The sequence below is a fragment of the Elaeis guineensis genome, chromosome 13 (genome assembly GCF_000442705.2).
Source record: "Elaeis guineensis isolate ETL-2024a chromosome 13, EG11, whole genome shotgun sequence".
NCBI lineage: Eukaryota > Viridiplantae > Streptophyta > Magnoliopsida > Arecales > Arecaceae > Elaeis > Elaeis guineensis.
Window position 1 is genome coordinate 64,880,431 of NC_026005.2, and position 27,734 is coordinate 64,908,164.

Consider the following 27,734-nt stretch of genomic DNA (forward strand, 5'->3'; position numbering starts at 1 on the left):
TTGCGATCATTGGAATGAGCACTAACTCTTGTCCAAATTATTTTGGACCGGCTTTTGCTAGTGGCAAAACCATAAGTGTGTTGTCAACACGTATTGCCGAGGAAAACAATTATGAGGCATACCGACAAGTCTGTCATGTCACCGGCAAGTGGTTTCACTCGAAAGACGAGAGATACAAAGAAAGAAAGACAAAACCAAACGTTGATCTCCATATTACCATTAAAGGGATTAGTCAATCTACCCAATCATGTACCTAAGTTAGTTTAAGGATGTGATCTTGGTCTTAGCTCCCTAGCCACTTCAATTTGGAAGCATAGCTTTTAACCATGCCTGGATCCAATGCATACAAGAAATGGTATCAACACTAGGAAGGGGTAAACTTATCTACAAATTGATGAATAATTATGAAGAAATATTGTCGGTGTCTAATAAGGGTGGAAGCCTTGTGTTTAGATGGCACTGCCTATTGATGGTTGGCCGGCTTAATTAGAAATTGGAACGATGCTAGGAGCGATAGTCGGACCTGCAAAGATAAAAAAAAAAAAAAAAAAAAGAGAGCAATAATGATTGTCGAATTTATTAAGGATGGCATCGGATCGGATTCGAAACAGATTTCCAACTACCCAAATACCCAATAATCTATCCAAATTCAGTCCAAAATACTATTCGGATTGGATTTTTTTTTGCTCAAATCCATTTCAATCGGATATCAAATAATTCGAATTTATCCAGTCCGAATCCATTTGAGTCACATTGAGCATTTTTTTTTTCATTTCTATTAATTTTAAAGCCATACTACCATTCCACAAATCATATATGCCTTAAACAAATAAAATTAAACAATATTTAGTTCTATGTTCAATCAAAATAAAATTCAAATTGCATTAAGTAAATAAAAGTCAACAACATTTAGTTCAACAATACTTAATTTTATATTTAATTTAAATAAAATTTAAATATAATATAAATTTAACAGACTAAAACAATCAACAACAATACTTAGTTCCAATATCTCTAAAATAAATATAAATATAAATATAATTTAAAAAAAGTACATCTAAATTTCAAATTTAAAAAAGACTTAAACAACAATTAAACCTACTGTCAATAGCCAATGTTTGAAATTCAAATTTAAATTTAAAATATATCAAAAATAATAATCATGTTGGTGTACCTTATGATTGTATGAATATTTTTTAGTCTTTATTTGAATAAAATATTTTTCATGAATAAGTTAGGATTTAATAACTAGTAGGTGATAATTGATAAAATATATTTAATATATAATATATATATATATTTTAAAATATTAAAATAGTTCATATTTGGTTCGGATCGAATATCGGATTGGATGCATAACTACCCAGTTCCGATCTGAATCCAAAATTAAGCATTTGAGTTTTTATCCAAATCCGGTCTAAATCCAGTCAACTCGTTGACTACCCGACCCAATCGGCTCGGATTGGATTGGATACCTGTGGGTTTGGATTTTGTTGCCATCCCTAAATTTATTCAATAAGAAAGTTTTCGATGCCTAAATTAGATCAAGTTCTAAAGAACAGTAAAGATATGAGCAATGAAAAGTAGAGACAAATATTAAAATGAAGATATCGGGAAGGACAAATGTGCATCCTAATTGCTCGATGAATAATAACTACCTGTACATTACACATGTTGCGGAACTTAACTATCTGAGATATATATTCATGGGCCGAGTATTAATCATCATCCATTGGAGGAGATTTAACTAGCTTTATAGCACATTTAGCAGATGCCACGTAGTGAGCTTCCGTCGATTAGGTCAACAATGGTCAGAATCCAAGGTGTATGACTCCCCTTAATTAATTATTAATAAAAGTTTTAGATGTTGATCTTTTTTTTTTTTTTTGGACATGGCAACCTTGATGGTTGCTCCCTGAAATATGGGTGACAACAGTCAACAAGTCCATATTGGTCAGTCTAAGCACCTAGCCATGGTCAAACTCTTATCTACCGATCTTTAAGTGCCACTAAGACAAATCATCATGAAAATCTCTCCCTAATTCAAAGATGGAGGACTGAAGAAGAAATCCAAATCTTTGTGCAATCAGCTTCTCTTTCTCCAACCAATTTGCATCATCCAAGGGAATAATATATATTTTCTTAGCAATTGTGCACGTATGACTCTTAGATTAATGGAGATGCTTTATATAGGGTGAAGACCGATCAATTAACAAAAAAAACAAACATGCATCTTAATTGCCCGATGAGTAATAACTATTCGTATATTACTAATGTCATGGGACTTAATTGCACAGGACATACATTCATGGGCCGAATAGTAACCATCATCCTTTAGAGGAGATTTAACCAGCTTTACAATGCATTTAGCAGATGCCACATAGTGAGCTCCCATCCATTTGTCGATTAGGTCAGCAACGGTCAGAATTCAGAAGATATTTGATTGAAGAGAGTGGAAGTCTGGAATCAGAATTGAAATGAGTGACTCCCATTCCAATCATTTAGTTGGAAGGAGTATCATTTCGATTCTGGAGTAGAATGAAAATGGGTCAATCTATATAGAACTTAACCTCTATTCTCCACTATGGATTCAATTTTTCATTCCAATTCTGATTCCGATTTCGATTCCAGTCACGAACCAAACACTTCGAAAGATTTGATCATTCCGATTTTGATTCCAAGCCATTCCGATTTTTATTCCCATTCTGATTCCGATTACGAACCAAACACCCCCTAAGGGGGTGTTTGGTTCGTAATCGGAATCAGAATGGGAATGAAAATCGGAATAGTTTGGAATCGAAATCGGAATGGCCAAATCCTCCAAAGTGTTTAATTCGTGATCAGAATCGGAATCGAAATTGAAAAAAAAATTGAATCCATAGAGGAGAGTAGGGATTAAGTTCTATATAGATTGAATCATTCCCATTTTACCTTGGAATCAGAATCGGAACGAGACTCCTCCCAATCAAATGGTTGAAATGGGAATCATTCATTCTAATTTCGATTCCAAATCTTCACTCCCTCCAACCAACATCTCCTTAATTAATTATCGGTGAAAGTTTTGGACATTGGCCTTTTTTTTTTTTTTTTTTTTCTGATATGGCAACCTTGATTCTTCAAGGATATTCATTTATTCTCATATTCCAAGATTGCTCTCCGACATATGGGTGACAACAGTCAACAGGTTCATATTGGTTAGTCTAAACACCTAGCCATGGTCAAACTCTTATCCTCCAATCTTTAAGTGCTACTAAGACAAATCATCATGAAGATTTCTCCTCATTCAAAGATGGAGGACTGAAGAGGAAATCCAAATCTTTGTGCAAATTCCTTCTCTTTCTCCAACCAATTTGTATCATCCAAGTAGGTTATTTATACTTTCCTAGCAATTGTAGACGTATGACTCTAAGATAAAGGGGATGCTTTATATAGAGTGAAGATCAGTCAATTACCAGAAAAATAAATGTCTTAATTGCTCAATGAGTAATGACTCTTCGTCTATTACAAATATCATGGGACTTAACTGCAGAAGGCATACATTCATAGGCCGAGCAGTAACTATCATCTTTTGGAGGAGATTTAACCAACTTTGTAGTGCATTTAGCAGATGCCATGTAGTGAGCTCCCATCCATTGGTCGATTAGGTTAGCAACAGTCAGAATCCAACGCATATAACTCCCCTTAATCAATTATCGGTGAAAGTTTTGGATGCTGACCCTTTTTTTTCTGATATGGCAACTTTAATTCTTCAAGGATATTCATCTATTCTCATATTCCAAGATTGCTCTCTGAAATATGGGTGACAACACCCAACAGATCCATATTGGTCAGTCTAAGCACCTAGCCACTAAGACAAATCATCATGAAGATCTCTCCTCATTCAAAGATGGAGGACTGAAGAGGAAATCCAAATCTTTGTGCAATCATCTTCCCTTTCTCCAACCAATTTGCATCATCCAAGTGGGTTGCATATACTTTCCTAGCAAGTGCCCATGTATGACTCTAAGGAAAGCCATTTTTTTATTTAGAGATGCACCTCATGAGAGGAGCCATCTTGCAACTTGCAAGCAATCAATTTACGTTGCATCCTCATCCAAGGCAGGGAATCATAACCATTAAACAACAAAAGCATTAAACTGCACGAGACGATCAGCCTGGAAAGTAAGGCATTGGGCGAGGCATGGCCACGAAGAAGTTTTAAGCCATATAATGTGATTGGCTAAGGGTGGCTGTGGCTCTTGGTGGTATTTTAAGCTTAAGATAATACGATGGCTTTGCTTTGTTTTTTATAATATGGCGATGTGTGACGCGGATTCCACATTGCCTACCTAAGCTTGCTTCCTTTCCATCCTACGTGGGGCCGTCCATGTTGAGACCTCCCAGCTCTTTGGTGTTGGCAAGGTCGGTAGCCAAATATCCTTTGATATCTTTAGTACGTATCTGGGGTATGGTTATCCTTGAATCTTTCTTTGCAACTCACCCAAAAATCCCTTCTCCTCAGCAAAAAAATTTCATGATACTGTTATTGCCTTGTAATATGGAAAAAAAATATATAGAATTAATGACTTGGATCTGAATAAATTAAATAAACAAAGTAAAATTGCCCTAGTTTGAACAAAGATGTACAGTAGAATTGGCAAAAAAAAAAAAAAAAAATCCAAAATGCCTATGTGTAACCCCTCAATGCTACCATATTCCCTTGAAACTAGTTTGCTCCGCAGTCTCAAATTACATATAGAAGGATCCGAGTTTCAACAACTACTTCTATTAGGCTAAAACAAAAGTTAATTCATGATAAAGTAGCGGGCTTTTATCACTATTACCATTATTACTGTTGCTATTATTATTTTGAATAAAAATATTTGTTCGATATAATTTTATTCGGTTTTTTTCTAGAAAAGATTATGTTACATTTTTTTTTCTCTTAAAAAAAGATTTTTTTTTTAGATTTAGGAAACCATAAGGAAGTTGCTTAGTCTATTACAAATACTTTAAGCATGTTTGTGGGGTGTGACTCTATGAAAACAGGTAGATTATTTCCCGGGCTCAGTTCGTACGCAATCTGCTAATAAAGCCTAAAGGAGTATATGGATGACAGTGATTTAGCAGTAGCAGCACTGAAAAAGAAATTGCATATTTACTTGTTTTTTTCCTTTTTCTTTTCCTTTTCCGAGTCTTTGTCACTCAGGTGTTTCTTGCTGACCCCAGGAAAGAGGGGAAAGAAGGGAGCAGAAAAAAAAAAAGATGGAAGAGCACAGAGGGGATTGGCTAAAGAGTTCGTGGTTGGGAGGCCATTAACCAGATCTCAATTGCTTGTAACTGTGAAATGCTAACAACCGCACCATTGACCCAATTAAAGATCCTTGACTCGATCGATCTTCTTGTTCTAAGATAAATATTGAAATTTTTATTAGTTGGACCAGATCCACAAGTAGTCCAAATATGAATCGATACACACAAACACGCGTGCATCGCACCTTCTTCCTCTTATTTCTTTTTAGTCTGGTCTCTGTGTGTATATTGGTCGTGGTCGTTGGTGAATCTGATCCAACTAATATTTTCAGATAGATGCAGTGGCAATCTCTTCAAGCTGTTGTCCGTCTGATTCACACTGATCTAGATGTGAGCTAGCTTTTCACTTAAATAACATCAAAATTGATGGCAACTTTGGCAGGGGCCAAAAAAATTGTCTACTTATATAACATAAGATGGTTTCCACGCAATTCATGGGCAGGAAATCCGCATGAATGATTCAGTGTTACTTTCATGCAAAGTACCTAACTTACCTCACACGTATTTGACATACTACCAACAATTTATTATTTACCCACTAGTAGTGCTACACTTTTCACAATAGTAGTGTAGTGCTAACGTAATAAAGAAAAAAATTACATTGGTATCTCTTAAATTTCAATCTATTTATATTTGGATTCAAAAATAAAAAATTTTAAATAGATTCTAAAATTTAAAAAAAATTACAAAATCATCCTATCATCTGTCTTCAGCTAAACAATGTTAATAAAAAAGATGAAATGGCTAAAATTTTTCCGATCTCTTTTTTTTTATTATACTTCATTACACGATAAAATCAAAAAAATTTAAAAAAAATATTTATAATATTTTATAAAATTTAATTTCTCAAATGATCCTTACATCATAACACTGTCTGATGAAAACAGTAGATAGTTAGATTTATTTATAATCTTTTTAAAATTTTGGATCTGTTTGAATTTTTTTTAAGATTTAAATATAAATAAATTAAAATTTAAAAGTATCATTATAAAATTATAAGCCCTTTTATTTGCTTGAGGGTGAATACTAACTTTCTACCTTGGCCCAAGACACGCCACCCTGCCTCTTGGTAACTTGGAGGTGTGAGTGGGACGATTGTTTTCTAATTCAAAAAGAGAACGATGACATGCGTACTTTACGGGTACGCTCGTGTTGAAGTTGTCTGACGAGCAAAGATCGTGGAACCAAAGTTCACATGAATACTATTCCATGGTGGAGCAAACAGGACAGGAGTTGACATGATCAGGCTGACAAAATCCCTTCCAATAGATCTTGTTCTCCACAAGAGATACAGAGAGAGAGAGAGAGAGAGAGAAGAAATGTGGCTTAGAATTATAGATTGTTCCTTTTGTGCAAATGGAACCACCTAGAATAGCGTATCAAAGATATGGAAGAGATGGTAAATCTTAATGTCACAATCAGTAACTTTATTTCTTTTATTTATCGTCGGCAACAAATTTGCAACTATAACACTAATCATAGGATCTAATTATCATCTCCATGTAAGCAAGCACTTGGTCACAATTAGCTAAATAACTTTGGATCTTCCCTATTTCAAGCACGAGGGAGGTCCTGTGCACATAATTCACCGTATGTATTATGGATTAAGGAATGATTGGACAAGGCAAGCCGAATTCTTATCTTTAGTTGCTATACAATACTCAGATGGCAAGAAATTACTCTGGACCTCCTCCAGTGCTGTGAGGATTTGAGATCCAGATAGGCCAACTATCCCATTCTATCCCAATATGTCGCGAGACCCGTTAGTGAAGTCCTATTCAGATGTGGCAAAGAAGAGTGGTGACAAATCTGATGGATATAGATAGATACATCCGATTTTACCACTAATATCGGATCAATCAGAGAATGATCGAAGGAGGATATAGAGTGATATGGATTTAAGTGTCTTGATTTTTTTAAATTAAAGATATTTTTTATTAAAAAAATTTCAAAAACTTCACCACTATTACATCACCGTTTGAAGGAGATGGGTAAAATATATATTGCTAAGTTATGATAGAGGGGTGTATTACTGGATTAAAGTAAGAGTGTAACATCAGATTATAGTTGTGAAAGCTAAGTTCTAATTACTCCTGGAGTAGAACCACAGTAGACTAAGATAAGAGAAAATATAGCAGATTGATTGTCGAAGTATTCTTTTATGGAGTATAAATCCAATAATTATACTAGGATAAAATAACTGCCTACTTGTGATAACTATTATCTATCTCTACATCTACTCTTAGTGTACCACCTGCCACATCAATACTAGTCATGCTCAATTACTCAAATCTCCAACTATACCTTCATTCGACTTATTTTGTATCAGCATACCCTCATTTCACGCATGCAACTTTTGGTGGGATGCTCTTGATTCAGTCTTTATTGGGTATCTTTGACAAGCTTTTATACGATATCCATTTGGTCTTAGCTCTTTAGATGCCCATTACATCTGTTCTCACTCCACCATGCGGTCAATTTGGGCAAGTTTCTTCCACATATCAGTTCAAGCACGGATAAACGGTAAACAAGTACCATGAAAAGAAATGGAAGTTAAAAAGGAGTAGATTATCTAAAACGTAGGATAATGATAACCTCTTGAAGGCTTTATCAAATTAGCAAATTAATGAAATTTATGACCCACTACGTAGAACAAAATGACTATAATTTTATTGCTTGTTGAATAGATTATATGTCAGAAAGCATGACTGATGGCAACATGAAGTACCAATGAAATCTATATATATCTTTAGTTGCGATTAATAGCATGTCAACTTACTTCCCCTAAGATAACTTTTTTAATGAACTTTATATTTTTAAAATATCTCAAGTGAGGGTGCCGCTAAAGCCTTCTTCGTCACACGAATTAGAATGCCCTGGTGTGGTATGGATCAGAAGCATTAAGTCCAAACAAAATAAAGATCTCTTTAAAAAAAGTGCTAAGATTATAATTATGTGCATGTTTCAATCTTCAAGGCTTATTAAAGTTTTAACAATTGAAACACTTCCAAACCCATTGGCTCCATATATTTTACAGAAACAAAAGTAAGCGAAAAAGCAGTCATGCATTATTTCCATATATATTAAAAATGCATAGGCTTTATTTCCTAGAAGTTTGGAGTGAATCTAGCATGACTTTTTTTTTTTTTTTTTTTTGATATGCACTGATGTCAAAGGTGCTCTTTTAGCATCCTAAATTCATAGTGATGCATTTGATTAAACATAACCATGCAAGTAGATTAATAGAAAATAGCAAGTGAGATAGATATTAAAAATAACAAGATGTTGCTGGTCACAAGTCCATCTCCTCCTCTAGTGCTCCATGTATTATTATTATTATTATTTCCATGGCTTATGCCCCATGAAAGTGACATGCAATTTATTTTCTTGCCATACTAACGTTGGTTATCTTCCCCTTTACATTTCCCTTTTTAAAATTCAAAAAAGAAATAATATGAAAGCTCCCTTCTTCTCCTCTAGGCTTTCAAGAATCTGGCTCGCTCTGCATATTTTATTATTATTATCAGTTTTGTCAATGCTGGCCTTTCAAAAGAAACCAAAGCCATCTTATCTTTCTATTCTATATTGTATGATGCAACTTCTCTCATACAAGGGCATTATTTTACTGTACTGAAATTACAAAAACATCCTCGCTTTCCGGCATGCCTTTTATAATTTTTTTTCTGAAGAACTTTAAATATGGATGTAAAGCATTTATCTATAAAATCAACATTGTGAAGGGTGGACTTGCAAAAACGAGTGCTTTACCTAATTAATTTTAAAAAAAATTATTTATAAAAATAATTTAATTTTTAACTTATTTATCGGATTGATGTAAAAAGATAAAACGTCATTTTGAATGCGTTTTATCATCGCCACGTCACCCTCTATTTTCTACGTAGATGACGCCAAAAAAAAAAAAATAAAACATCAAATCAAATAACATTTTTAAAAATACCATTCTAAATGACATTTTTAAAAAATACCATATTATTTGTGATTTTAACTTTTCTCCCAAAAAAATAGAAAAAAATAAAATAAAAATAAAATTATAATTTTAAATTTATAAAAAAATAAAAATTATAATTTTCATAAAAATAAAAATTATCATTTCAAATTAGTATCCCCATTTCAAATTATCTTTTTAAAAAATATCTAAAAAAAATTATTGTAAAAGAAAATTAAAAATACCATAAAAAAGAATTGAAAAGAAATAGAAATTATAATTCTAAATTTTAAGAAAATAAAAATTTTAATTTTAATTCAAATAAAAATCATCATTTCAAATTACAATCTCCTTTTCAAATTAATTTTTAAAAAAAATATCATAAAAGAAGAAAAAAATAAAAAAAAATGAGAAAAAAATAAAAATTATAATTTTGAATGAATTTTAAAAAATAAAAATTCTAATTTTAATTCAAATAAAAAAGATAATTTTAAATTATTTTCTTTATTTAAAATTAATTTTTTTTAAAAAAAATATAAAAAATCTTTAAAAAAATAAAAAATTTTAATTATAATTCAAATAAAAAATATCATTTCAAATTACTAAATTAATTTAAATTTAATTTTTTAAAAAATATTTCAAACAAATGAAAAAAAAAATACCTAAAAAAATGCCAAAAAGTGTAAAAATAGAAGAAAATTAAAATTAAAATTTTAAATTATAAAAATTTTATAATTACTATCCCATTTTAAATTACTATCTCTATTTTAAATTAATTTTATTTATTAAAAAATCACATAAAAATAACTAAAAAAATAAAAAAAAAAATATCATTAAAAAAAAATTGAAAAAAAATGTCAAAGGGAATGGCGCTTTTGAAAACGCCATTCCTTTTGGATTTTTGAAGCATAAAATTCAAAAAAAAACCCTCTCTCCCTCTCTCTTCTCCGCGTTTTCTCTTCTCTGGCGGCACGGCGGCGAGCTCCCGACGGCGATGAGCTCCCTCCTCTCTCTTTTCTCTTTCTCCCTCTCTCCCTCTTCTCTTCCTCTTCCTCTCTCTCTCTCCCTCTTTTTCCTTGGCCCGTCGGAGACAGACGGCAGGCGCGGGCCCGCGCGCCCCCGTCGGTTGGTCCATCGGTGGGCCGCCGGCGGCTGCCCGCCCCTTCCCTTCCCTTGGTCGGCCCCCTCTTCTCTCCCTCTTCTCTCCCTCTTCTCTCCTCTTCCTCTCTCTCCCTCTTTTTCCTTGGCCCACCGGCGACAGACTGCCGTCGACGGGCCCACGGCCCCCGCCGGTTGGTCCGCCGGTGGGCCAGCCCACTGCCCCTCCCCTTCCCTTGGCCGGCCCCCTCTTCTCTCTCTCTTCCTCTCTCTCCCTCTTCCTCTCTCTCCCTCTTTTTTCGACGGTGGCGACCGCGTGGCCCGCCCCCGTCGGTTGGTCCACCAGTGGGCCGCCGGCGGCCGCCCCGCCCCTCCCCTTCCCTTGGCCGGCCCCCTCTTCTCTCCCTCTTCCTCTCTCTCTCCTTCTTTTCCTTGGCCCGCCGGCGATGGCGACAGATGGCCGGCGGTGGGCCTGAGCGCCCCAGCGGCGGTCCCGCGGCGATGGGTCGCGACGGGCCCCAGCGGGGCCCCCGACGACGGGCCACAGCGGGCCCCGACGGCGGGCTCGGCGAGGGCCCCAACGGCCCCTAGGTGGCGGGCCCCGCGATGGGCCCCGACGGCGGCCCTCCGGTGGTGGGCCCGTGCGTCCTACGGTGCCCTTCTATTTTGATCTTTTTATTTTTTATTTTTATCTCATTATTTTTTATTTTTGTGTCATTAAATTCAGATTAGATTCAGATTTATTTTAAAATTCGATTCGATCCTAATTTAAAAATTTTAGAATATATTACATTTCATTAAAACATAGACCTGTCAGTTGATCAATGTAAGATATTCTACGATATCCGTATAAAATATATATTTGATTATATATTTTTGTACGAGTACCGTAAAATATATACATTGATCAATTGATTGTCCAGTTTGGACAGTTTGGAATTGCATTTAATTCTATAGGTAATTACATTATTCAAATGATATGCGAAGGGTTTGAAAAAATTTCGGACAGTATTTTTCTTTAGTTCTCCTCACACATTTTCAGTCGTGTGGGGAGAACTAAGAAGAAATACTGTCAAAATTTTTTTCGGTCCTTTTTGCGTATCGTTTGATTAATGTAATTAACTTATATAATTAATGCAATTTTCGAATGGGATAGAATCTATCTGTACCTATTTGTTGATTATATGATGCATTTATCATGTAAATCTTTTGAAACGATAAAATAATTAGTAATACTAAATATTTTGATTTTGATTTTGTCATAGGTTTCTCTGAGAAAATGGTCAGTACTCGAGTTCGTGTATTATTGTATTATGATGGAATGATATAGAATGATGAAACTGGTGTGCAGTACAGTCACCCTGCAAATCGGATGATTAGAGTATCTTCATCATTATCATGTCAAGAATTATTGGACCATTTATACATAATATTCCTGTAGACAAAGAAAAATATAAATAAAATTGAAATAAAAATCTCCTAATCTGTCGGGACAGTTAATGCAGAGTAATTATATCTTAATTCTAATTGATGACGATAAAGATGTCAAAGAAATGCTGACTTTCCTTTGAAATATTCAGAATATCGATTTTTAGAATTATATATTGAAAAGAAAGATGTACCGAGCTTTAGATACCATAGTCGGCTTTTAACTCAAGCGGACAATAATGTGGGGCCTTTCTCACCTTTCGTAACTCCTATAATGCAAATCGATAGTGTTGAGGCCGTATTTGCAGAATAACATTCTACTACTGCCGGTCCTAGTTGTCCAATTATTCAGAGTCCTATGGTGACTTCTCCTTTGCTAGAAGTAGCGATAAGTACGGAAGACGATACTCATATAGGAAACGATGACTGAGTAGTCGGTGGAATAAATTTTGATAATCTAGACTTTGAGTCAGATGAAAGCGAAGATGAAGACTATTGGATGATGAGGATAGTAGCAGTAATGATGATGGTGGTGAAAATGAGAATAATGATGAAAATATTCGAGCTAATATTAATGTGGGAGAACCTCAACCTCGTTAGCATGAATCTCCATAATTTTTTAACGATATAAATTTAGATGATGGTGGTTGTGTTAGTGCTGGTCGAAGATTGAACTCTGACTATTAGTTTTGGGACTCCTCGATGACTAAATTTTCTAAAGGTCTAATATTTGAGAGTAAAGATTATGTAAGGAGAGCTGTTGATCTTTATCATATTATGAAGCATCAGATATACAATGTAGTTCAGTCGCATTCAAAATTATGGTCCGTACGATGCGCATCATCAGATTAATATTCAAAATTATAAATGGAGGCTTCGTGCTGCATTGTTGAAAAAATATGGATATTTTCAAATCACAAAATATGAGGGTCCTCACACTTGTTTGTTTATGGATTGAGTCGAGACCACAAACATGTCAGTGGAAGAATGATTGGCACATTAGTCGACATATTGTTGAGAAAGATCACAGTATTAAAGTTGAAGCTATTGTGGCAACCGTTAATGATCAATTTCAATATACAGTGTTATACAGGAAAGCATAGTGTGGAAACAGAAGGCATTGATTGATATTTATGGAGAATCGGAGCCGTCTTATGCTAAATTATCCTACTATATGACTGTGCTTCAACATGCAAATCTCGATACAGTTGTTTCATGAATTTTTTTTAAACTGTGAATTTCAATGTCCGAGTTTTAAATTATATTTTCTGAGCTTTCAAACCATCTATCCAGGATTTTACGCACTGCCGTCCTGTAATCAGCATTGATGGCATGCACTTGTATGGAAAGTTTAAAGGTAAGATGTTAATTGCAACAGAAATTGATGCAGAGAATGGGATATTTCTATTAGCATATGTAATTGTGGATGAGGAGACGACTGCAAGTTGGAGTTGGTTTCTTTTCCAGCTCAGAACACATATCGTCAAAGATAGAAATGGAATATGCTTAATTTCTGACAGACATCCAGGTATATTAAATGCCATTGCAGATGAGTCTATTGGATGGAGTCCACCACATGCCTAGCACCGATACTGCTTAAAACATATCTACAGTAAGCTCAGAATACATATCGTCAAAGATAGAAATGGAATATGCTTAATTTCTGCAGGCATTCAGGTATATTAAATACCATCGCAGATGAGTCTATTGGATGGAGTCCATCACGTGCCTATCATCGATACTGCTTAAAACATATCTGCAGTAATTTCAACACTCATTTTAAAAATGTGCAGTTGAAAAGAGCAGTATGGCAAGCAGGAAGCACTCATTAAGTTCGCAAGTTTAACTTTATCATGGGTAGGATCAGAACAGTGAATGAAGAGACTTGGAGCTGGTTGTCCGAGATAGAAAAGGAGAAGTGGACGTTGGCACATGATGATGGCCTGCGCTATGGTATCTTAACTACAAATTTGTCGGAGATTTTTAACAGTGTTTTATGAGGAGCTAGAAATGTATTAATTACAGCTTGTGTTCAAATGACATTTTATTGTCTTGTGAAATACTTTGATACGAGGTATGCCCAAGCCTTGAGATATGTAGAGAAGAATTCAAATAATCTTTTTACTACTCATGTTGCAATTAAGATTGCTGAAGATCAAGTTAAAGCTAACCAGCACCGAGTAACAGCATTCAACCTTCAAAGAGGCATATATGAAGTGCTTACGAGAGAGCAAGCGTAGGGTTATGAGGTGGAGAAAATTCTCATACTGTTACTTTAGCTGAAAAAAAATATTCTTGTGAAAAGTGGAGTATGTAAAAATATCCATGTTCATACGTCTTAGCTGTGTGTCAAGAAATTGCTGTACATTTTAGTGATTTTGTAAATGATGCATATATAATTACAGCATATATGAATACTTGGAGTGGTGACTTTAATCCATTACCACATGAAGATTATTGGATGCATACACATATATTCAAATGTATTCCTGATCATCATCGTTGGAGATCCAAGCAGAAAGGTAGACCAAAGTCAACAAGACTACAAAATGAGATGGATGATAGGCAAATAAGAAGTAAGAACCACTGTGACATTTGTAAGGAACAGGGTCATGACCACCGTCGCTATCCTAGGATACTTCAACACACTTCAACTTCAAGCAATGGAAGAAATTAAAAGCTCCAAAGATATATTTTCATCATTGTTTTATGTATTTATGTGAGATTGTATTTGAATATACGTATTTAATATCCAGAGATGAACTGAATTTTGTGTTTAAGTTGTATTGTGTGACAATATTGTGTTTAAAATATATTTTCATAAAATAAATGGCTATCATATTTCTTATTTTTTAATACACTTGTGATAATATCATTATTTTAAATTCATTAGCGTATTATGGCTTACCATCCACGACATCTCGATCCTCGAGACAGTAGTATTCTTACATTGCAGGAGCACCATCGATCACAGACTATTTTAGATGGCGGTGTAAGTATTCCAATCCTATTTACTATTTAAATTTTTTTTTAAAAGTTATATATATTATCTAATTATTATATTTTATTGCAGGAGCCCAGATATCTTCGTCTACGACGATCCGATGCTGACTTCTAGAGGACAAAGGACATCCTACATAGAGTGCTGGATTATTTACGATATCTTGGATTTTATGGAGTATATCGGATTGGTTGTATACAGATGGACATGGTCTTATTACTGCTTTGCTTGAGAGATGACGTCCAGAGACACATATTTCATCTTCTATTTGGTGAGGCGACCATCACTTTACAGGATGTCAGCATTCTTACTGGATTACCAGTTGATGGTGATCCAGTTACCGGAGTTGATCCCATGCTTACTATTTCGGAGTGGCAGGCTTTGTGCTTGCGATTGCTAGGGTTTGAGCCCGATGCATACTTTTTCGATCATTCATGACTCAGGATTGAGTGTTTGGATGATCATTATCGATATTTTCATATTGGATGATACACCAGAGGAGATGGTGCAGCAGTATGTTAAGGGTCAGGTGCTGCGGTTGTTAGGTGGTGTCCTGTTATCCGATACTTCATCGTATAAGATAAAGTTGATATTTTTATCATTATTAGAGGATTTAGACTTCGCTCGTAGACTCAGTTGGGGCAGTGCAGTACTAGCTTGCCTGTACAGAGCTATGTGTTGGGGTTCTTATGCTGATCAGAGCGAGATTGATGGTTATCTTATATTATTACAGGTATATGAATTAAAAATTTTTATTTTTAATATTCAATTATATTTCACATTGGGTATATCATGTATGATTTTTTTGAAATTTACAGATTTGGGTATGGGAGCGTATGTCGACTATCAGTTCATTACGATGATAGTTGCTCGAGATGCCATCAAAGCAGTATGATCCTGATGTTTCATTTAGACTAGACGGATCATTGGGATATAGATATAAAAATATTATTTTTTTTATTTTAAACTTACTATTTTAAATTTAATAAAATTTATTTAACATGAGTAGATTGTGAAACAGATGGAACGTTGCATTCAACGTTCATCACGTATCGACGAGAGTGGCATGGATTTATAGGTGCTAGTTGGATACATTAGTTGATACATATAGATGGATAAATTTTAATTTTTTATAAATATTATTTTACAGTATTCATAATCTATTAAAATTATAGCTTACTATTTTTTTTTTTATTTTAACTTTATCAGTTTTTGTGGGAGCCATATACAGATGAGATATTGGCTATATTGTCGCAGATGTGTATAGTTAGACATGACATATAGACTGCTAGGGTGCTACTTATTTTTTTGATGTGGTAGAGTGGTATCGTTTCGATCGTATCCTGTGGCAGTTTGGCCAGATTCAGGGCATTTAGAGCAGTTTGATACCAGCCAGTGACTTCATCGTATTGATCGATGAGGGAGAGCTCATATTACTGACGTATCAGACATGCAGAGTACATCGATATTTGGGATGTACGTCGAGATCACATTTTTCATAGTGATCTCATTTTGAGAGGTCGTTCATATACCGAGGACTACATGGCTTGATTTTTTAGCATTACAGTGCGAGTCATTGGACAGCCTCGGTATGCAGTTTTCGGATACGAGGGCAAGAGTTCTGCTGTGCATCTTTTGATAAGACTACGAAAATTAGTTTATATTGTTTGTGTTATATTTTTATTTTATATTTTAAGTATATTGACTGTTTTATTTTTATTTTGTAGACTGATTCTATGTTGGATCTTGTGTTGGACGCTCATCATGCTTTATCTACGACTGATGAGGACGAATGGATTCAGATACTGCGTGAGATAGAGAGAACAAGTTTCGAAATATTAGTGAGATTGGTGTTGATCCATTTAGCTGTGCGCCTTGGTATGGAGCAGCCGATGTGCCAAATATGAGATATACGTCGTTACCATATATTCCATGTATGCCATCACCGCATATTCCGTAGATATCATCACTAGATGCTGCACAGATGCCACTGCCTTTTGATCCACAGATAACGATGCTTTCTTCTTCCTACATCCCCCAGATGATATTATCGGGTACCAGTTGGCTACATGAGTATGATACTTTCTTTTTAGGCCCATCCGTGTATCCAGATAAGAGGGCTCAGTCCGTAGATAATCCGACAGCATCAGTTATTTCTGGAGTAGCATGACCAGCAGATCTCCTCCATTGATATAGGGGAGGAGCCATCACAGCAGGAGCAGCCGTTGAGGACCTTCCTGAGAAGATCCAAGCGACCATGGACACCACGATGCCCTTGTGGGACTTAATCTTTTTTAGATTTGTACTTAGTATTTTTGAAATTTTTATTATACTACTTTTTGTATGCTTGATATTTTTATTCTATTTAATATTACTAATTATTAATTTTATTTTATATTATTTAATTTTAAGTGATCGGATATTCTACTTTATGGATATGGATACACATACTCTAATGTGTCTCAGAACATAGGAGAAAAAAATTATGCTAAAAAGACTATAAAAATTATAATATAAATAGTAATAATATATCGAATAATTTAATTATGAGATGAATCAGATCGTACTGGTACATCTCGATCTAGTACAGATACGAACAGCCACGTACGGTGCAGTATGGAAAAAAAATTAATTAATTTGAAATGGAGAAAGTAATTTGAAATAATATTTTTTATTTGAATTAAAATTAAAATTTTTATTTTTTTAAATTTAAATTATAATTTTTTATTTTTTTTTATTTTTTATGGTATTTTTATTTTTTTAAAATTTTTAAGATTTTTTTGGGATATTTTTTTAAAAAAATTAATTTTAAATGGGAAAATAATTTGAAATTATATTTTTATTTGAATTAATATTTAAATTTTTATTTTCTACATTTAAAATTATAATTTTATTTTTTCTCATTTTTTTCTTCTTTGTTTGGAATATGTTTTAAAAAAAAAAAATTGAAATAGGAAAGTAATTTGAAATGATATTTTTAATTTTAATTAAAATTAAAAATTTAATTTTTTTAAAATTTAAAATTATATTTTTATTTTTTTATTTTTTTAAATTTTTGCTTCTTTATGGAACTTTTTATTTTTTTATTTTTTTGATATATTTTTTTAAAAAAATAATTTTAAATGGGGAAAGTAATTTGAAATGATGTTTTTTATTTGAATTAAAATTAAAATTTTTATTTTTTTAAATTTAAAATTATAACTTTATTTTTTTTTTCTCATTTTTTCTTTTTTATGGTATATTTATTTTTTTAATTTTTAATATTTCTTTGGGATATTTTTTAAAAAAATAATTTTAAATGGAGAAAATAATTTGAAATTATTTTTTTTATTTGAATTAAAATTAGAATTTTTATTTTTAAAAATTTAAAATTATAATTTTTATTTTTTTTCATATTTTTTTCTCATTTTTTTCTTCTTTGTTTGGAATATTTTTTTAAAAAAATAATTTGAAATGGGGAAAGTAATTTGAAATGGTATTTTATATTTTAATTAAAATTAAAATTTTATTTTTTAAACTAAAAATTATAATTTTTATTTTTTTATATTTTTTATATTTTTTGCTTTTCTATGGCACTTTTTTTTAATTTTTTAATTTTTTGACATATTCTTTTAAAAAAATTAATTTGAAATGGGGAAAGTAATTTGAAATGATGTTTTTTATTTGAATTAAAATTAAAAATTTTTATTTTTCTAAATTCAAAACTATAATTTTTATTTTTTTCTTTTTTTTATGATATTTTTTATTTTTTTAATTTTTTAAGATTTTTTTTGGCATATTTTTTTAAAAAAATTAATTTTAAATGGATAAAATAATTTAAAATTATCTTTTTTATTTGAATTAAAATTAGAATTTTTATTTTTTAAAATTTATTCAAATTTATAATTTTTATTTTTTCTCATTTTTTTCTTCTTTTATGATATTTTTTTAAAAAATTAATTTGAAATGGAGATTGTAATTTGAAATGATGATTTTTGTTTGAATTAAAATTAAAATTTTTATTTTCTTAAAATTTAGAATTATAATTTTTATTTTTTTTCAATTTTATTATATTATTTTTAATTTTTTTTATAATAATTTTTTTAGATATTTTTTAAAAAGATAATTTAAAATGAAGATACTAATTTGAAATGATAATTTTATTTTTATCAAAAATATAATTTTTATTTTTTTATAAATTTAAAATTTTTATTTTTATTTTTTATTTTTATTATTTTTTTTGAAGAAAAAATTAAAATCGTCAAAACAAATGGTATTTTTAAAAATACCATTTCAAATGGTGTTTTAAAAAATATCATTTATTTTGGCAATTTTAATTTTTTTTTGGCGTCGTCTACGTAGAAAATAGAGGGTGATATGGTGATGATAAAATGCCATTCAAAATGACGTTTTATTCTTTTTGCATCAATCTGATAAATAAATTAAAAATTAAATTATTTTTATAAATAATTTTTTAAAAAATTAATTAGGCAAAGCACTCTGCAAAAATGCATGGTTGAGAAATGGAAAATAATTGACCTAACGGTCAAAAAACTAAAGATGGCTGTTGATAGTACAACCTTGTACGAAAAGAAGTAAGTAGGGATCTACATGTAAGGTATGAGTTCTCCATCATTTTAGACCTCATATGGACTTAATTGTAAAAGTTGTAACAATAATAAAAAGTTCCCACCATCTCCAAGGGCTTTCAACGGAAGCTATTCCTTGAGCCAATAAAAACGGCGGAAGGTGATTAGGAGTTCAGTGGATGGTAGGTGTTGGGATATACCGACTGACTTCTATATGCTGACTTATTCTCGGACCAGCCCAGCCGACGCCCGACTCTACCCCCGGATAGACGGATGACTCTGACAATGACTGACGGCAATGACTGCCGACAATATCCGGCCGAATGATCGAACCCATATCACCAATCACTGTCGGGGGTGGCAGCCGACGTCTGACTTTCACAAAGCACCAGATCAACCGACAGTATTTTCGAGTCATCACCCGACGTCCCAACAGCCGAACACTGACATATAGTCGGCCAGCCCGTTTAAACGCTGTACAATCGCTTTAGGCTGTTGTCCTGTCAAGGACATGCTGTGCGACCGCCCTAGGGCATTGTCCTGCCAAAGACATGGGTTAATTCTGACGACCTGACAATCCATGCTGATTTGATAGCCTCTGACGATTTGACAACTCTTCAGTTGTCTGCACCATTAATGGCGGGCCCATACCGCATTCTACTATAAAACGGGATAAGGCAACAGTTTTGGTAAGCCCTCTCAAGCTCTCAAAAAGCTCTCAAGCTCTCTCTCTCCCGCTGAGCCCCCTGATTTTTTTTGACTGTTGTCTAGTCTCCTCTCTGACTTGACCGTCGAAAGGTCCTCGCCGGAGGCATCTCCGGTCAGTGAGGACTTTCCTTGTAGGTGCGTGTCCCCGACGATCAAGCGACAAGGGGATTGACCGCAACAGATTTGGTGCGCCAGGTAGGGGGGTCGACAGAGGTAAGATAGCGAGCTCCATAGAGCTTGAAAAATCTCTCGAGATGACAAAATCAGGGCTCAGTGATCCAGAGCTACCGGATCGACGAGGTACTCTTTCCATCAGAAAGAGGTCCCTCCTTTACCCTCCATAGCGGAACCCAACTCTCTGCATCTGGTGGTGACCATGGAAGCACAGATCGCGGCGATCGTGCGGCAAATGACCATTCTGACGAATGTGATCAAAAACCTCCAACAACAACCGACTCAGTTGCCGCAACCACTGACGGAACGACCAACGACGCACCCTATGCCGTCCAGAAGCAGCTGCCGACACCCGCGTCAACTTTCATCTCCTCCTCAAGAGCAGCCGTCTCAGCACTCCCACCGAGAAGGGGGGAGGCAGCACGGCGCGACACCCACCGATCTCGGCATCCTTCTCCTTCCCAGCTGGAGCGAGCGAGGAAGGAGAAGTGGCTGCAGACACCATCCGCCTCACTCTCAAATTTGTCAAGAGGTTCGACCCCTGAGATTTTTCAACACGACGGTTGGACGACTACAAATATAAGTTCGAAGAAATCGACCGTCGGCTTGTCCAGCTTCAGGCGGATGGTCAAAAGTCTTCAAACGACGTTCACTTTCGAACTACCCAATCTCTCTCTCGATTTATCCTCGACGAACCGATCCCTAGTCGGTTCAAGATGCCTCATGTGGAGCCTTACGACGGCTCCACCGACCCAGTGGACCATCTGGAGAGCTACAAGACTCTCATGACAATTCAAGGGGCAACCGATACCCTCCTCTGCATCGGCTTCCCCGCCACACTTCGTAAAGCTGTGAGGGCTTGGTACTCCAGCTCCACTCAGGGGTATCCACTCCTTCGCACAGCTCGAGCGTTCTTTCGTGGTCCATTTCAGCACCAGCCGAAAGCCGCCACGAACCTCGGACAGTCTTTTCTCCTCAAGCAGGGAGAAAATAAGACACTCCGACACTTTGTGACCTGATTCAATGTGGCCACACTTGAGGTCTGGGATCTCAACGAAGACATGGTTATCTCGGCCATGAAAAGGGATTAAGGGGGTCCCGATTCGCATATTCCTTAGATAAGACCCTCCCCCGGACGTATGTCGAATTGCTGGGGCATGGCATACAAATACATGCGCACGGACGAAGGAGCTTCCGATCGACGTCTGACCGAGGGCACGGGCCAGAAGGAGAAGCGAAAGAAAAATCAGACTTCTGCTGAACCAGCAGGCCCCCACTAATAGATGGATCTTGCCCCGACGGTGGGAGTCCGAGATCGCCCCGACGGTGGAGTCCGAGACCGATGCATCACAGGTATGACTCCTACACCCCTCTCTCCACTCCTCGAATGCAGATCCTGATGGAGATCGAAAGAGCGGAATATTTGCGACGGCCTCCACCTCTGAAGGCAAAGGGCCTCGACCAGAGAAAATACTGCCGATTCCATCGGGGCCACGATCACAATACCGAGCAATGCATCCAACTCAAGGATGAAATAGAGGCCCTCATACGATGAGGATATCTTGAAAAGTATCGAAGGGACCTACCGGCTCAGCCCCTTCCCGACCGACAACCCCAACCGACTGAAGAGGCAGCGAATAATCAGCCTACTGCTAAAGTCATCAACATGATCTCCAGACGACTGGACCGAGGAACGACTGTTGAAGGGGAGTCGATGAAGAGGCCGTGCCAGGATGATGTAATCATCTTTACAGATGAAGATGCTCGGAGAATCCAAACTCCCCATGATGACGCTGTTGTTGTCTCGACAACAATAGCGAACTATGATGTAAAAAAGATTCTTATTGATAATGGAATCTCGACTAACATTTTATTTTACTCGACCTTCTTCTGAATGCGACTGTCGACCGACCGACTCAGGAGAGTCTCTACGCTCTTAGTGGGTTTCGTCGGGGAGGCCGTCGCAATGAAAGGAGAAATTACTCTTCCCATGACAGTTGGGGCCGAACCACGACAAAGCACCATCTACATGACCTTCACGATCGTTCAAGTACCTTCGATCTACAACACCATACTTGGAAGACCCGGACTAAACGTCCTCAGAGCGATAGTCTCGACATATCACTTGCTGGTCCGGTTCTCGACTAAAAATAGAGCTGGAAAATATATGAGGATCAACAGCTCGCTCGACGATCCTTCTAAATCTCTACTCAAAATAATAAATCGAAGGACTCCCTGTCCGTCGACAAGCTGGACCAACGGGAAGAGGAGGAACAGGGTGAACCGGCTGAACAGCTGATTTCCATCCCGATGACAAAGAATCCTAAACAGGTCATCTGGCTCGGGTCGCAGTTGTCCGACCCAGAGCGACAGCAGCTGATGGAGCTATTGAAAGCCAATGCTGACATATTCGCTTGGTCGGCTGTGGATATGTTCGGCATACCTTCGAAAATAATGACTCACCGACTCAACATTGCCCCTAGCATGAGACCGATGAGACAGAAGAAACGATCTTTCGCCCCCGAGAGACAGAAGGCCATCGACGAGGAAGTAGACAAGCTACTCGAGGTGGGCTTCATCAGAGAAACCACATATCTCGACTGGCTCGCCAATATCATCATAGTGAAGAAAGCCAACGAAAAGTGAAGGATCTGCATCGACTACACTGACCTGAATCGAGCCTGCCCGAAGGACAGCTTTTCGCTATCAAAGATCGACCAACTGATGGATGCGATGTCCAATCATCGACTGCTCAGCTTCTTGGATGCCTTCGCTGAATATAACTAGATCCGGATGGTGCTTGAGGATGAAGAGCATACGGCCTTCATGACCGCCAAGGGCCTTTATTGCTATAGAGTGATGCCCTTCGGTCTGAAGAATGCCAGAGCTACCTACCAACGCCTCGTCAATAAGGTCTTCAAAGCTCAAATCGGATGCAATATGGAGGTGTACATGGACGACATGTTGGTAAAGAGCGCTCAGGCTTCAGATCATATCCCAGACTTGGAAGAAACCTTCCGCACTCTTCGGTGACATTGGATGAAGCTAAATCCGATCAAGTGCGCGTTCGGGTAACTTCGGAGAAGTTCCTCGGGTTCCTCATTTCTCAACGCAGAATTGAGGCCAACTCCGAGAAGATAAAGGTGATTATCGACATGCCGCATCCGCACACCAAAAAGAAAATGCAGCAGCTCAATGGAAGGATCATTGCACTCAGCCGATTCATTTCTCGATCGGCTGAGAGATGCCTCCCGTTCTTCAAAACCTTGAGGCAGACAAAGGACTTCTCTTGGCCGAATGAGTGCCGGCAAGCCTTCAAAGATTTGAAGAAGTACCTGACTTCTCCACTCCTGCTTGTAAAGTCAGAGGTCGGAGAAATATTGTACCTTTACTTGGCTACCACCCCAGAGGTGGTTAGTTCGGTGCTTGTCCGAAAGAATGAGAGCCAAACTCACCAACCCATATATTATACCAGCAAAGTGCTCCACGAAGTTGAAACTCGGTACTCAAGGGCAGAGAAGATGATATTTGCCTTGGTTATATCCGCGCAACGACTCCGTCCGTATTTTCAAGCACACGCCATCGTGGTCCTCACCGACCAGCCCCTGAGGGCGATCCTGTATCGCCCCGACACATCAAGATGACTGACAAAATGGACGATGAAGCTGAGCGAGTTCGACATCTAGTACCGACCGCAATCTGCTTTGACAGCACAGATCCTGGCCGACTTCATCGCAGAATGCCCGACAACCGACCAAATGTCGGAAGATGGGACTCCAAAGAAGCTGTGACCTCTGAATATAACCTCGAGTCAACCTGGTGTTACACATAGATGGAGCTTCCAATGCTCAAGGAGCAGGGTCGGGTTCCTGCTCACCAACTCAGAGAGAGTAGTTATCGAGTACGCCCTCCGATTCAACTTTAAAGCCTCCAATAATCAAACCGAGTATAAAGTCTTCTCGCTGGCTTGAGAGTGGTGAAGGAGCTCGGATCGACAGCCTCAGAGTCTTCTTCGACTTCGAGCTGATTATAGGGCAAGTTAGAGGTGAATTTGAAGTGCGAGATCCGACCATGGCAAAATATTTTCAGAAGGCGAAGGATCTCGTGACACACCTCAAGTATTTCGAGATCTCCCACATTCTCAAAATGAAAAATGCTCGGGCCGATGCACTCTCCAGGCTCGCGATGTCCGCCCACGGTGCTTTGGGCCGGACACTCGTGGAGAGTCTCGAGCAACCAAGCATCGATAGGGCTGAGGAGGTGCTACAACTGACAACCGAGCCAAGCTGGATGGACCCGATCGTTCAGTATCTGACTGACGGAACCAGCCCCGAAGATCCCGCAGAAGCCAAGCGACTCCGTGGATGGCCTCCCAATATGTAATGATGGACGGACGACTTTACAAAAGATCGTTCTCCCTTCCCTTGCTAAGGTGCCTGGGACCGACGGACGTGAACTACACACTCAGAGAGGTGCATGAAGGGATCTGTGGAAGTCACCTGGGGGGCAAATCTTTGGCCTACAAAGTCCTACGACAAGGTTACTACTGGTCCACTATGAAGAAAGATGCAACTGATTTGGTACGGAGGTGTGAGCCGTGCTAAAAGTATGCCAACATACAATACCGGCCCGCCAACCAACTAACTTTCATTGTCGCCCCGTGGCTCTTCGTCCAATGGAGAATTGATATACTCGATCCTTTTCCTCCGACGTCTGGCCAAAGAAAGTTCATAGTCGTCGTGATCGACTACTTCACCAAGTTGGTGGAGGCCGAACCCCTGGTGCAAATCACTGAGCGTAAGATGGAAAACTTTATGCAGAAGTCTATCATCTTCATATTCGGACTGCCACACACTATCATCACCGACAATGGGCGACAGTTCGACAACCATGACTTCAGAGAGTTCTGTGCGAGATTTCATATTACGCACAAGCTGACCTCGGTCGGACATCCACAGTCCAACGGAAAAGTTGAAGTAACCAACCAGACCATTCTGCATGGGTTGAAGACTCGACTGAACGAAGCCAGAGGCCTTTGGGTCGAGGAGTTGCACTCAGTCTTGTGGGCGTATCGAACGACACCTCATGTCCCAATCGAGAATCTCCTTTCGGTTTGACCTATGGGATGGAGGCAATGATCCCACTCGAAATCGAACTGTCATCGACTAAAGTTGAGCAATACTGTGAACCGGGCAACTCCGAGTGTCAGAGAGCTGACTTGGACCTCCTACCCGAGCTCCGACGTGAGGCTCAACTCCGCATGGCTTGCTACCGACAAAGAGTATCCTGATACTATAATGCTAAAGTTAAGCCGAAGTCTTTCAGACCAGGAGACCTGATTTTAAGGAAGACAGAAGTCTCAAAGCCTCAGGATCAAGAAAAACTGTCCCGAACTGGGAAGGACCCTACAAGATAGCAGACACCTGTAGACTGGATGCCTATCGACTTGAGACCCTGGAAGGGACGGCCATCCTCCGGACTTGGAATGCCGACAACCTGAAATTGTATTATCAGTGAACTCTGTATGCCTTTGCTCGAAATACAACTCAATTTCAAAATCCCAAAGTCCACAAAATTTGGCTCTCTGTCGTGGATCGCCTTCACCAGAAGTACGAGCCTCGACGCCCTGACTTGGGCCCAACATCTCGTTTGGAACCTATGGCTTGATCGCCGAGTCTACGGCTCGATCGCCAAATCTACAGCTCGATCGTCGAACCTATGGCTCGATCACAGACGACACATCGGACTCTTATGAGAATCGTTCTGTCCACTCTAATGGAAGGCTAGCGCTGGTGATGAAACCTCTCTAAATCGAAGCCGCGCTCCTTCCACAGTCGACTCTCAATCAACGCGGTTGGCTAACTTGCTGACTTAGCTTCGGCTAAAAAAGACAAAATGCCAAGATGACCACAGTCGCACTCGCGACATACCGACTCGGTCATAATCGATCGAAGGATATTCGGCTTGCCACCGTCTATCATACATCATGACGTATACGCCCGACCTAGGGCTGGATGATGGATATTGACTTGTCATGTTATCCTAACCGAATACGTCGGACACCACTCGACTATCAGATCCGACTCGATCATGATCGATCGAAGGATATTCGACTTGTCATCGTCTATCATACATCGTGACGTATACGTCCGACCTAGGATTGGACGATGGATATTCGACTTGTCATCATTATCTTAACCGAATACGTCGAACACCACTCGACTATCAGATTCTACGAAATGATCGTGTCAACGAGCTACGTTTGGAGATTGGTCGACACTCGGTCCGACGTGCACGCTCGATCAAGGTTCGGGCAATGGACGCTTGACCTACAGTCGGGACGGCTCTTGACCATCGAATCCTGCGCTATCTGTATGACAGTCGGGACGCCGACCTGCGATCGGGGCTTGCTTTGCCCTTAGCATGGCGCATGCCACTGACTACCTTGATCGACTACGCTGGACCCTACCGAACGTCCTAACGAGGTATGTCGGGGCTATGACCTATGCTCTCGAAGATGGCTCGGTAAGACATACACTTGAACCACATGCGGAAAAAAAGTTTGAAAAGTTTTTGATTTCATTAGTTGAAATTAGACTTACAAAATTGGGCCGAAGTCCGATTACAAGTATCAAAGGCAAAACAAAAAAATAACAGAATACAAAAATAATAGAGCAGACACTCCGACTATTCATCGGAATCGACTTCCTGCATCGAGAATAATTCGGGAGCAATCGATGTACCCACTCGGGTCGGAGTGGGACCAGAGGTTGGAGCCACCTCACTTTTGGCAGCTCATTCCTTCGGCCCAGGTCGACGCTGCTCAGGTCGAGCTCCGGGTGTAGACTCTGAATCATATCTCGGGCATCCTCGTACCCCACTCAATAGGAGGCGAAGCCGCTCTCGAGAAGCTCCTCCCGGTACTCGTCCGAGCCGTGGATGTCCTCCACTGCCCGACTCAGTGCCTCTTTAGCCGACTCCACCTCGGATTTCGCTATGTCAGCGTCGGCTTGGGTGGAGGACAGATTCTCCTCGGCCTTAGCCAGATTCTTCAGGCTAACTCGAAGTTGTTCGCGCTCGGCCTCGAGCTCTCTGATGCAGCCATCCCGCTCACGCTGTAGCCAGTGAACAGAACGGGTCTTGCGCTGGACCTGTTCGCGGGCCGACTGAAGTTCTGGACTTTCGAGATGGCTAGGCTGTGGTGAGTCAGAAAATCTTCTCCTCGAGCCTAGCCTCGCGTCGACGACAGCTTCAGCTGGTCCACCAGCATCACCTTTCCGCTTCGACGGTTTCGGCCCTATCCTTCCAGTCGTCCGGACGTCGTCGAACCTCCAATACCCGGCCTCCAACTCGGACATGTTGTAGATCAGCTGCGAGTAGAAGGCGGTCATCAGAAAAATAAGATGATAAAATAATAATGGAAAGGAAAGAAAAAGAAGAAAAACTCACTTGATTATGTCGGGTAGAAGGAGAGAGCATCTCGATCACCGTCGACTCCTCAAGAGCTCCCGGTCGGTCG